Raw genomic sequence first — 13,787 nt, forward strand, 5'->3', positions numbered from 1 at the left:
TTCTGGAAGGAAGGCTATCACAGGAAACACAGGCTATCTTCAAAAACGAATCTAAAATTCCCCTTAAAGCTGTAATACAACAAGGTCAAATTTCCCTTCACAGCTGTATCTGTATAGGTGATGTTTATGAGTAATCTCCAAACAAACAAAAACTCCATGCAAACAAAACTGCAGAAATTCTGATTCTCTTGCCTGGACCATTGGCAGACGTAGAGCTGAAGGATCTCTCAGTGGGTGGTAGCACCCTCTGTGCTATCTTTATTACTTGCTAAATTCTTTGGAAGCTCTGCAGAAGACTCTTCCCCACTGCACGCAGAAGTTCACTGGAGGGACTCTCAGACAATATAACAAAAGTGATTCCCTACCTCAGGGTTCTTTTGTTCCAACCCAACTGAACAGCCAGGTCTCAAAATGTCCTTCCTCATTTGTTCTCTGTGAGCCATGCAGAGCAATAGTCTCAACTCAGCATTTGATTCAAGAGGAATGCCTCCCCACCAAACCCAAAATAAACAAAATCATGTTTTTGTCCCATCCTACTTATATTGCAAACTAGATCTCAGTTAATTTCAAAAAGCTATGCATTGACTAAAAATACTTCTAGAACAAGTAACTGAAGTTAATCTCTCTCAGCTCAGGCCACAGCTCAATTAACAAATCTCACTGTAAATATCACAATCCTCTTCCCTGAATCTTGAGAATCTTGCCAACTGTACTAACATAGGAACAACAGAAGTAAGTAGCTAACACAAAATCTTGGCTCTTGCATCAGGTGAATGAAATGAACATTGCACAAGGGTGTTTTGATGTTATAAAAAGCCTAAAAAAAAAGCCAGGGGATTGGGATGTATTTCTTGCTGTGTTTACTCTCTTAGCAAAGGGTACTTGTCATACACATGCCATCTGCTGCATTGAAACGCGATATCCAACCAGGTAAAATAAAAATCTCCCACACCAGCGGGCTCTTTGTACAGACTAAAAGGATCACTACTAATATAATTTTAGGTGTTTCAAGAAACTATGCTACAGAGACTGCATTTCTTGAAAGCTTTTCCTCTTGTAGGACAGAACCTCAGCTCCTAGTGAAGACTCTGCCCTCATAGCTGCACACAAGAAGTCAGGGGTTTATAATCCAGAAGTATTTGTACTCTGTCAAGTACAGAGAGCTCAGAGTGCAAAATTTACACAAATGACCCCACTCCCCCTCACTGCTCCCTGATCCCTCTCCTTTCTCCTGTATGCTCACAGACAATGCAGGAACCCAAAGGAGCAGTCCTGCAGTAGAAGCCATCTCTCTGGGAAATGAAACTGGCTTTAAAGACACTCAGTCTCTTAATGCTTGTGGATATTTCCCACAGCCTAAAAGAAAGGAAAATCTGGAAATGCATTACTACATGAGATTACCTACAGCACCTTGCTAAAGTCAGGATCCCTTAGTACAAGCACCTCCTTGATCAGCCACTAATAGGAACCATGGAGGATGTGCTATTTGTTGCACCCATCTCAGTCTCCTTAGGTTTTTTAGAGTCCTTTTAAAAACTCTCCTAGGTTTTTTATTTGTCTTCAGTCAAAACAAATTTGGTCTATTTTGAGTACTGAAAAGGATCGTGCAGTTCAGTGTATCTGCTTTATAGTTTCTGAAATCTCAGCATATCTGAGTCTTCTTCATACTTTACAAGAGGCCAGCTCATACAAGATTGTGTTAAAACATGGAGAGCATTTTACATTATCTGCCCACAAAGGCTGCCCAGGTCCTAAAGTGGTAAAAAGCAAAAACACCCCAAAACTGATGACTGAAAAAGAGAGAAGGACAGGATCATGCTAGAGGGACCTCATATTCCAGGACCATGTTTCCAGAAACAGGCAGGACTTTTCTCATGGCCATCTCATTCCCTACCCTCAAGAAGCTCAGCACACTCATGCCTCTTATATTTGAGGACACCCTTTTGAAAGAGATTCCATTTTCACTTTTATAACACACAAGAAAAACACAGTAAAAATCTCAAAGAGAGGGCAGTTCCTGTCCAGCAAGATAGAAAGAGATATTCCTTAACCATCACTCCTACCAAGGAACAGAGTGGACCATTGTTATCGAAAAGCCAGCACACTGATAAGGACTGCAAGCCTAGCAAAGTCAGAAGCACAGCCAGAAAAGCCCATAAGCTACTGATGTTGGAACAGAGAGAGCTGAAAGCAGTCGGAGATGGAAAAACATTCCCCAAGACCCAAAAAAAATTAGAGTTGAAGTGAAAGCAGAAAAAATAAGATTGCAGATTGAGACAGGTAAAGGCTGGAGGACAGGATGAGGAAGAAAATACTGAAAATAGCTTTAAAAAAGCCTCAAAGATGTATCATGACAATCAATTTGATCTGTAAAGATGACCTGGAAAGGTATGGAAGAGGGACACGTATCCTTTTACATTCTCTCGCAAACCCTTTCTTAAAGGATTGTCGAAAAACAATCTCTATTTAATGTTATTACGAATCTCAAAACAACTTTGCTCTATTCACATCTCTTCTGGGTTTTAATTGTTGACTCAGTACTTACTAACCACTGTTAGAAGCACAACTAGCAAAACAACAGGAGATTTGTAGGGGATGAGGAATAGATCAAAGAAAAGCAGATGATTCACTAATCAAAGATACAAAAGCACTAGGATAAAAGAGGGGGGAAGACTAAATTGGGGAACAGAGCAGAGATTTTAGAAGTGGCACAGAATGAAGAGAAAATGGGAAAATTAAACAGTAAAAAGGTCAAAGACATCATCTTTACCTTAAAATCACAGGAGTGGCCTAATATGGTAGAAGCACTCATTGGTGTTTCAGTGCAGACAAGATCAAGCTTCACTCCTGAACTGTGCTGCTCCATCTCTGGATTTGCAGGTACTGCAGTGTGAGTAAGGAGGAGGTAACAGCAGAGTTCTGCTCTGTCGGCACTACAGGACTGAATCACACCTTACCACTGCCACACAACCACCAGCTCCCAGTGGTGTATAAAGCAGAGAGAGAAAACGGAGGAAGAGGAGGATTGACTCTAGTGCTGTTTTCTTACAGTTAGTCTCCCCCCTTTTTTTTTGGCTCAACACAGGGAGGCAAAAAGGAGGGGTAGAAAGAGAATGCAAGTAGATTATATATTTGTATTCTTGTTTTCCAGTCCTTCCAGAATGGCCAGTTTTGTAAACAGAGAGAAAGCTGAGATTTTCTTTATCTTGTTAACTACTCCCATGACTGTAACACACTGTGCAGAGTTCACAATTATCTCTCTGCTCAACATTATCAAAAATGCACTGCACTTCTTTTGCAGCATGTTATTTTAGTCAGATTATCTACACCTAAAAACACTCAGCCTATTGTTTCAACAGCACAAACCTGCATGCAGAATTATAAAAATTGTCTAATATCATATTATCTTGGCTACAGATTTAATTTCACGGAATATGAAACTTCACTGAAAATCATTGTACAAGACAAGGAAACACAAACATTCATTTCCTTTTTTTGTCTTTTTTTCTCTTTATATTAAGTGTGAGCCTACTACAACTCCCTCTGGGAGGATATTTTTCATACAAAGCCACATTCTTTGGGTCTTATTCACATAAACATTCATTGAACTGAATGAGATCAGCCACAGAAGCAGTGAAACCAGGTTTTGATCCAGCATTACTGATACAAAATACAACATAAAATTTAATTCTAAATAAACAGGATAATAAGCATCCATCTTTAAACTATCTAATAATGCAAAAACTAGTCAAAGATTTTGTTTTTCCATTCTACCCTTCTGAGATTTAATACAGTAAACTACGTACAGTAATTTCATGACCATAAGGCGCACCGGACTATAAGGCGCACCCGCCGGGAGTGGGCAAAATTCGCAACTTTGTAGATCAGATAAGGCGCACCGGACTATAGGGCGCACTTTTTTTTTGCAGCGAGGCTCCGCCCCCAGCTCCCTCCGCACGGTTGCTGGCCGAGGCCCCGCCTCAACCCGGCAGCCATTGGCCCCCGGGCCCGCCTGTACCCGGCAGGGGCGGTGCCGCGGGGCCCCAGGCCCGCCTGCATCCGGCAGGGCCGGGGCATGGCCGCCACCTCTCCGTGCTGCCTCTCCGGGGCCGGGCTATGGCTGCCACCCCTCCGTGCTGCCTCTCCGGGGCCGGGCTATGGCCGCCGCCCCTCCGTGCTGCCTGCACAGGGCCGGTGGGTGCCTGTGGAGGGGCGGCTCTGCCTCCACGAGGCCCGGGCGTGCCTCTGTAGGGGCCGTGCCGCCTCCACGGGGCCAGGGGGTGCCTGTGGAGGGGCGGCTCCGCCTGCACGGGGCCGGGGGGTGCCTCTGGAGGGGCGGCTCCGCCTGCACGGGGCCCGGGCGTGCCTCTGGAGGGGCGGCTCCGCCTGCACAGGGCCGGGGCGTGCCCGCCCCTGCTCCGCCCCACCTCCACCTGGCAGCCATGGCCCTGCCGGCTCCCCCCGTGGCTCGCAGCTCGCACTTCCGGGTAGGCAATTTTTTTGAACTTTGTCCATCAGATAAGGCGCACCGGACTATAAGGCGCACTTCCGGGTTCCAGGGAAAATTTTAGTCAAAAGGGTGCGCCTTATAGTCGTGAAATTACTGTAATTTTAATTTTACTACACACGATTTGTTTATAATTACCTCTCTGTGGTCATATTGTTATTTGAGTACAAATCGTGGGAATGTTTTAAAGTCATTATTTCAGTATTACTTTATTAATGATCCTTAATTAAGCAAGACCTGAAAATCCTACTTACAGAGCATAAGGGAAGTGATTTTCAAATGGTACTTGGTAAAATAATTTGATTACAGACACTTTTACCTGACTCTGTTTTCCCTGAAACCCCATATATATTTTGAGCTAAGCTTAACATATACAAACCACGAAAAATTTTTGTTAGCTGAAGAGTGGATACTCATTCTCAAAATTTGAATCATGACAACTGATCAATTGAAGGTCAGTTTGCTTTTTATAAGTAAAAAGGAAGGCACACAACAGATGCTTGCTGCTATATTAAAATTCACAATGTGACTTCATTAATAACAATCAAACTAAGACATAGCCTATATAGTTAATGATTTCCAAAACCTCAGTATTTTGGGGAAGATGACAAGTATACAGCTTCATAGAATGACAGAAAAATCCTTTATCTTAGTGTGAAACACTGTAGCACATATTTACTAATGTGCTGAGAAATTCCATGGTAGTGTCACTCTCCTCTGGTAACCTTCTCGGGCTTAGCTTACTTGAAAAGCACATTTAGTGCTTTTTGCACTAAGGCAGAGTATCCGTGTGTTTCATCAGAGTTACACAGGACTGAAACATAGAGCAAGTTCTCAATTACACTGACACTTTTTATTCCATGTCTGGGAAAGACTGAGAATGGGTCCCAGACAAAACTAGTTTTACACCACAGCCTCCTGAATAGTTCAACACTTATTTCAGCCAAGTCAAGGAGAGAGTCTTAATTTCAAATTCCGAAGAGAACAAATAAATCTTTAAAATGTTGATTTGCTTTTTTCTTTCAAGTGCTGTGCTCAGTTCTTCTGAATGCACCCTTACCTGTTTTGCTGGTGTGCCAGCTTACCAAAATCAGCTCATCCCATGTAAGTATATTCAGACACTTGCTGCATGTACAAACCCACATATGATATGTAAGCAAATTAATATTATTACGAATTTAAAAAAAAATATTCTTAAAAGCTGGAAATACATGTAACCAAGTGCTGTATGCTTGATTTTGAATAAAATATGTTTCTGTCTTCCATCCCAAGTATCCTACTTTCAGGATTACAAACAAAAAGAAGAAAAATCTTGCACAGTTCTAGTAAATGAAGCAGCAACATCCTCCTCATTTGTATGTCTGCAGTTATAGACATGAAAAGCTAAAGTCTCTAAAAGAATATGGAACCCGAAAGTATGCTTTTAAACTTCTCAACCATGTGTTGGTGGGCAGAGATAAGGGGAAAGGAGGTAGAAAAAAAAATGGTTTTTTTTTTTTTTTAATCTAAATTACTCTTGTATGGAGACTATGAATATGGGAACAATTTCTTAAAATAATAGGTTTTTTTCAGTTAAGATACTCTGCCAAGGACCAGCGCTTACACCTACGAATTCTGCTTTGATTTATTGGTATGGCATGCTACTTAGTGCAAGTATTCATACCACTCTTTTAATTCTGCCATTCACTTTCCCACTGGGACCCATCTTGCTTCCAGGTAAACATTATTTATTGAGAAAGGATGAATAGGCAAAGCAGAGCTAAATATAGAAACAGTCAACCTGCTCTGACAAGTAGGAAGAATGAGAAGCAGAAGTGAGTTACTGTAATACATGCGGGGCTCTCTTTGACCAAAACTAAATCCCAAATAGAATAGTGAGACTTATATTTTTATGAAGCAAGCTGGGATGTGATTGCAATATACATTAGCTAGAGCTGAATGTTGATTGTTTGGATGCAGGACAGATGTTTAAATTAAGCTACATCACATTTGTGATGAGTGTACATGTAGCCTGTTACCGCAGTTGCACTGTCTTCAATAACTCATGTCCAATCCCCAAAGATTCCCTACAAAGGAAGGAATGTTGCTTAAAGAAAAAAAAACAAAAACAAACTCACAAAAAGAAGTCCATATTATAAAAAGTAGGCAGTCATGGGGTAACAGAAAAAGTCCTCATCTGTACAGAGAACCAGTTAGACAGGAAATAAACAGTACAAGGTCAGTCTTCCCAAGAGAAGGACACTAAGCCTGCAGTCCCACAGCCATCTGCATTAAGTATATACTGTGTTCATTATATCCACTAATGAATCACAAGGGGACAAGGAAAGATTATAACTGTTAAAATGGCTGGTAGATAGAAATACCATTTAAACAGTCTGGTATTTGTGGTGAGAAAAAACACCTCAACTTCATATGCATAATGATGGGCTTGGGATGACTCAGGAATGAAATCCTGGATTGACAGTGGACTGTTCTTATGCAAGCATCAGCACAGTTAAAAAGCACAAAGGGTGCTAAAAAATTATTACTGCAGAGAGTACAGCCAAACTCACCTTTATTCAATCATCTAAGAAACTCAATTGCATCTCTGAAGTTGTAAGTCTGGCCTTCTCCTCTTTGAAAAGGTTTAGCAAAACTAGAAAAGCTTCAAGGAAGAAGAACATAAGACAACCAAAGGTAGGATATAATTAAATAGAAGAAAATCAGGTTGGAGAAATACTAGAAGACATCAGATTAAGCCAGCATACTTCAAACTCAAAACAAGTGAGAAGAAATAGTTCTTCTTATCAAATAGCAACTTTCATGCTGTGTTTGTCATAGCCTTTCTTCTCTGATTTTCTCAGGCTGTTTCCTGTTCACTCATGTTCCCTCCTCAGCTTGAGAGTCACTGATATGGATGCCCTACAAGAGTGAAAGGCATTAAAGAAAATATATGTCATCTTTCCCAGCAAATGAAATGCAGCCAACTTAGAGATGAGATTGACCGGGCTGACCATGAAACTTCACCCATACCTCCAAACCAGGCTCATTATACCTGCAGCCATGGGACTTGCTCAGCTCCTGGCCAAAGTGCAGGAAGAGCTGAAAGAAATCTCCCCAGACAGACAGTCCTGCCCTAGTCAGCAAGAGATGTCCACCTCCCACTGCCTTCAACCAAACTATGATTTGTAAAAATGGTGATACGAGAAGTTGCTAACGTTAGGCACTCTGTTATGCCAACATGTCAAAAGCATTTAGGTCACTTAGTAAGTTTTTGAAAACTCTTTACATTATTAGAATTTTTAAAAATTAAATTTGATCTTGTTTATTTTGAGGCTAGCAGTAACTGAGACAGCCAACATCAACACCCTCTCCTGACTAAGCTGTCCTCATTCATCCCCAAATCCAGTTCTACTTAATCAGGCATGATGGTAATGAAGCTACTCACCTGCACCTCCACTTGTCTGTCAAGACACCAGGGAGTAAGTGAAATGGATGACAGCCTCACCCAGTGCATGCCAGGTCAGGATTTCTTAAATCCTGGCTTCTCCAAAATGATTAAGTGTAGTCTTACAGTGATAGAAGAGAATCCAACTTAGTAGCTGGCTGTTCATTAATAATATACTATACTTCAAATTCATGTTTAAGCTTACTATTGTCTGACATTCATAGCAATACTTACACCATAAGCTTTAAAATAAACATTAAAAACTACCATAAACTTAAAAATTAAAAAGAGCACATGGAAAGAGTGTGACAGGATTTTACAAAGAAGCTGTGAGAAAAGAACAACACATACTTGCAAGAATTCAGAAGCTGCTGCAAAATCTGGAAAAAACAAACTGATAAGGAAGTGCTGCTGGATTCAAACCAGAATAGTAACATCAATGAAAAACTGTAGTCGTCAGGCAGATAATTCTGGAGCCAGAAGAAAGACACGCCCTTCCCTCCATCCTGTAATACTCTTGAAAGACTTCAGCCAGACACAGTCAAAAGCACTCAGACAGAAAATGAAGGAAAATTACTCATATGTAAGCTTTACAAAATACTAAAAAACTGAGTTAAGCAACAGGTCTGCCTGGCAGTTATTAGTGCAATTATTTGCACCAGTGAAAAGATCACATCCTGCCCAAGACTCTGAACCAGCTGCAATTTCTGCATCTGTTGCACCTACATCAAACCCTGAACAGAAGTAAAACATACTTAAAATGATTCACTGTGACCACTCTTAAAAAGTTACTCAAATATTAAGCTCATATATAATTTCCATACATTCACGGTGCTTTCTTAGTTTAAAAGGTTGGCACTTTTCCTCAGTGACTGACCCAACTGAGACAATTTAGGGCACTTTAACTCAGAAGTGTAATGGCACAATATAAATAGACCTAGGAACAGTTCTTCCTAAGATGTCACATTACAGATGCTGTTAAAACCAACACAAAATATTCCTGACTGGCTGAAAGCAATTGGCATCTCAAACTGGAAAAGGAATTATCCCACCACAATGCAGACACAGTGAAGATGGACACCCTTTATGAACTAATTTCCATAAATTCCAAATGCATTTTCCATAAATCAAATGATTTTTTCTTCAGGATTACAGCAATCCCACTATGCTCAGCACATCACACCCCAGCTGCCCTGTAGCCCCAGTATGCTTCATCTGGCTGGCATCCACATCAGATACTTTCATCCACCACTTGCCACAGATGTGCCCAAATCCCATCCCATCCCTAATCACAGCCAGATTTCCCCCCATGGCTGTGGGCTTGGCTATGATGCACCTAGGGTTTGGAGGACCAGCACTGGGTGTGGGGAGTGGGAAGGAGAGAGCCACAGAGGAAAAGCAGGAAGACACGAGTGCTGGCTGGAAGAAAGAGTCTTCCAATTCATTCCAAGGACCGTTAATTTCATCTCACACATGGCAGGATCACTGACAAGTGATCAAAAGTGCAAAAGCAAGCCAGCAATCTACAGGCCTGCACTGTATCATGAGCTACTTATGCATTCAATATTGCATCAGAAGTACATCACTGAGGCTACTCTGCACAACTGGATAATGCAAGAATTCAAGCTGATATTCAAGCAATTCAATCAATTAGGCCACCCAATGGGGATTGATTTATTGCAACAGGCTATATCCAACTAACTGCTAGTGTTAATAAGCTAGATTGCTTTTAGCCTCAAAATCCTGTGTAGCCTTTTAATGCTTCATTTATCATACACCTCTCAAAAATGTGCCCTAAATTGTCACTAATTTAATCTTTTTTTTTTTTTTTTTTTTTTTAAATAGCATTCTTGTCCCTGGTATCAAATTTCTGCACACCAACAGTATCCTTCCTGCTTTGCTCTCAACACCTGCACATCTCCAACTCGACCTCAGTGTTTTCCAGAAAACAAGAAAAATACTTGTCTGGCCAAACCAGCAGCACTTTGAATACAAAGCATCACTGTGTCATGCACAACCTGTCAAAGAACATCCCAGCCACTGGGAGCATCCCAACACTTATGCATCTGAAAGCTATGCAACAACTAATCAAGGACTCCACACATTTATTCTGACTCTTCCTACATTTGGAACACCTCCCTTCACAAATCCAACAGTCTTCTGAATGGCAGCATGAGATAAACCAAATACAGACAAAAGGAGAGGAAAAAGTTTAGAAAGAGACCAGTTCACATAATTCAATGACAGCAAGGTCACAAAAAGACATAGGGTATTTCAGGATTTCACTATTCTCACAACTGCTGTCAATGAACTGTAACAAACTATTCTTCAGCAGCACCTGCTAGAACGGAGTGGTGTAGTCAAGTCAGAAGTAACTAAGCTTTTCCTAAAGAGTTAGCAATGGTATGCAAGAATATTCTAGTATTGTACTTTAGAAACTATTCTGGAGATTCTTGGGATCAAAATAGCTGGAGAGAAGGCAGGGAAGAAAATTAGCCCCTTGCTGCTACGAATTAAGGTCTTTCCAAAGTGCAGCTCTACACCTATTTTTGGCTGGATCATTTTTGAGGAAATAACATATTTAATTCCCAAATAAACAAAAGGAACTAAAAATATTTATCTCAAATTTTTATTTGCCCAAAGCAATTACAATCAATTTAGGCATTTGACAAATATCTACCTAGATCAATCTTGCCAATAAAATATGGCACCTCATTTGTGGTTTTAAATAAAATACTTCCACCAGGGACGTGTTGTACTGATATATCTCTAAAAAAGGATACAACTGTGAGTTCTCTGCAAGTTCATCCAAAGTCCTAACTGTTGAGGGAAAAAGAGGAATTGCACATCTGAAACTAATGAGAATAAATATAGTTGTCTGTATAATTAATTTAAGAATCTGGAAGTGCTTTACATACATTTGCTGGTACACCATCTATTCAAACCAAGAAGCATTGTTCATCCCACCATGTAGATTTAGTGAAAAAGGGACAGTAAAGTCTTTCTTTCACATCACAAAATGACTCATTGGCAAAGACAAACAGAGGTGAAGCTAAAGACACATGGAGAAATGCAGCTTGAGGCTCAATTGCTCATTGCCACACCCTACAAGCACCTTATTTATTAAGGTATCATTCATCTCACCTAGTCCAAGAACATCCTAAGTTTGACAATCTGAACTCCAGAACGTGCCACCTGTGACAGGGCAAGATGCTAAGCTTGGTGCTGCAACTACATTATATCAGCCAACGTGGCAGCCCCATTAGTGCAGACAACTTCTCACAATTTCTGTTCCTTCACACACAAAAAGACCTCTGTGAAAAAAAACTTGAAGTAAAGTACCTGCACAAGCAGGAGGTTTTCACTTTATTTTTATCAATCATTTACTGGCTATTTCATTTATTGTGTTCAAAGCCAGTCTCCCATATGAGGTTGGTAGCACTGTCTGGGTAAATCTTAAGGAGCAGGGGAAAGTGAAAACGTTCCAACTGAGTACTATGAGTACTACCACAAAACCCCTTTCAATTTTATTATTTTCAAACAAAAAGCCAAGGAGAAAAGCAATGCCATTACTACTGCTTCTACACAATTCCCTTTTACCCTTGCAGACTAATGGGTCGTCACGGACAAACAGGCATACATCATCTACATACCAGGCATCTAAATACTTTATGTAGCCACCCAACTGCAGGTTTTGCTATGTGCAGTGTATTTAACTATTTTTGAGTATTTTGTGCTCAGAAATTGTTATGAAGTTCTGAAGGAGAGTCATTACACCATGTCTTGTGGTCTGCAATGCAATTGCAGATCTTACATGTAATCACACATCTCCAGAAACACCTTGTTTTCCAACTATCTAGAGAATGAAGATTACACAATACTTGGAACCTGAGCCTGCCAAAATAAGTTGTTATAAAACTAGCTGCACAGCCTGACACATCACCTTGAAAGAAAGTAAATAACATTCTCCTCAGAATAAACCATAGACTCAAAACAGTTCTACCAGGGGATCTGATCCATGCCTAACCAATGGTCACATTTTTCTGTCTTTGGACAGAAGCAGACTTACTGATCCTCCTAATTACTCCTTTAACATTGGTAGGACATTCGAAGTTCATTTAAACAACTCATGGAGCAAAGATTCACTGATCCATCCACCAACAAGCTAGTTTCTAACCCTCTCAGTGTTTTTCCTGTGAACAAAATGTATTCAGTAGCAGACAACACATCCTTTTGGTCATGTACATTGCAGAAATACCAATCAAAAACTCAAACAATCACTTCACATATAATTATAAAAATATGAAGATATTGGTTATGCCTTTTTTAAAAAACAGAGCACTGTCTACAGCCTATGCTGTAATACACACAACACCCCAGGGCACGATAAGCTCTTTATTAATGGTTGCAATAAAAAGAACACTGCAGAACAATTACATGCCGTAGCCATGGATTTCCACAATCAGAGCTCTACCACCAGCCAGCGTGTACTCACAAGGTATTGAGACCTCAGGGGAGGGTGATGTTTGCAGCAAACTAGTGGAAATATTTCCAGTGGAGTTTTCAGGTGATGTCAACAACAGGAAGGATGACTTTGAGCCAGATTTCCATTTCTCATCAGACGCGGCCTTCAAAGTTGGAACAAGAGCGTTAAAACTCCTCATTTTCCCCCCCAAGCCTGCATTTGAACCCCTACGTGGACACAGGCTCAGGCACCTACGCGGCATCCCGGAGGGTGCAGGTCTGTCCGACGCGGGTGGTCCCCCCACGGGCTGGAATAAGGGAACACTTTCACTACTCCGGGGCACTAGCTTCGCCACGGTCGTCCCCAGCTGCAGCCCCGCCAGTCCGGCCACCACCGCCATCACCTGTGCAGCCCCGCCGGCAGCGCCTCCGCCCCGCCCGCCTCCCGCCGCCGCTCCGCGCTCCCCCGCCCCACCGCAGCCACACGCACCCGCGCTCACCTGCACGGCCCCTCAGCAGCACCGCTCCCGCCGGGCCGGGCCGGGCTGGGCTCGGCACTGCCCCTCCAGCGGCGCCTCCGCCACCGGGCCGGGCTCTGCACTGCCCCTCAGCGGCACCGCTCCCGCTGGGCTGGGCTCGGCACTGCCCTTCACCGGCACCGCTCCCGCCGGGCCGGGCTGGGCTGGGCTCGGCACTGCCCCTCAGCGGCACCGCTCCCGCCGGGCCGGGCTGGGCTGGGCTCGGCACTGCCCCTCAGCGGCACCGCTCCCGCCGGGCCGGGCTGGGCTCGGCACTGCCCCTCAGCGGCACCGCTCCCGCCGGGCCGGGCCGGGCTCGGCACTGCCCCTCCAGCGGCGCCGCCGGGCCGGGGCTGCCCCGGGGGAGGCGCCGCCGCCGCCGTGCCCGCTGTGAGGGCGACACCGAGCGGCCGCGGCGGGCGGGCAGCGCCCATCGATCGGCCCGGGCCGTTCCCGCCCCGCCGGCCACGGCCGAGCCAGGACGGACCCCCGGGCCCCGGCCAGGAACACAGGGCGCTGACCGGAGCAGGCTCCACGCCCTGCTAGGCGCTCTCCTGGACCGAAGCTCCTTAGCACCTTAATTATGGAAGCTCATCATAATTTGCGTGGGAACAGAAGCGCTACAAAAGCACAGAATCAGAGTGGGTCAGGTTGGGAGGCACCACAGTGATTAAACAGGCTCATCCTAGAGTGGAACAGGACTGCGTCCTGAGAGCTCTTGAATGTCTCCAGTGAAGGAACTTCCACAACCTCTCTGGGAAATCTGTTCCAGTGCATGGTCATTCACAGAGTAAATAAATTCTTCCTTATGTTCAGGTGGAATTTCCCTTGCATCAGTTTCTGCCTGTTGCTTCATATCTGAATGGTTGAG

General features: G+C 43.1%; 1 protein-coding gene across 3 annotated transcripts in view; it reads right to left on the reverse strand.

Moving 5' to 3' along the window:
* The window catches only part of LOC116993483 (ankyrin repeat domain-containing protein 6-like), an 88,268-nt gene extending 75,270 nt beyond the window's left edge, over positions 1–12,998 (reverse strand). For all 3 annotated transcript variants that reach the window (XM_033054105.1, XM_033054106.1, XM_033054103.1), the window contains exons 1-2: positions 12,899–12,998; positions 12,430–12,562 (exon numbers count right to left, since the gene is read on the reverse strand). The gene's annotated coding sequence lies outside the window, so the exon portion shown is untranslated. The remainder of the gene's footprint in view (positions 1–12,429; positions 12,563–12,898) is intronic.
* Positions 12,999–13,787: the final 789 nt, after the last annotated feature.

This window comes from Catharus ustulatus, chromosome 3 (assembly GCF_009819885.2).
Source record: "Catharus ustulatus isolate bCatUst1 chromosome 3, bCatUst1.pri.v2, whole genome shotgun sequence".
Taxonomy (NCBI): domain Eukaryota; kingdom Metazoa; phylum Chordata; class Aves; order Passeriformes; family Turdidae; genus Catharus; species Catharus ustulatus.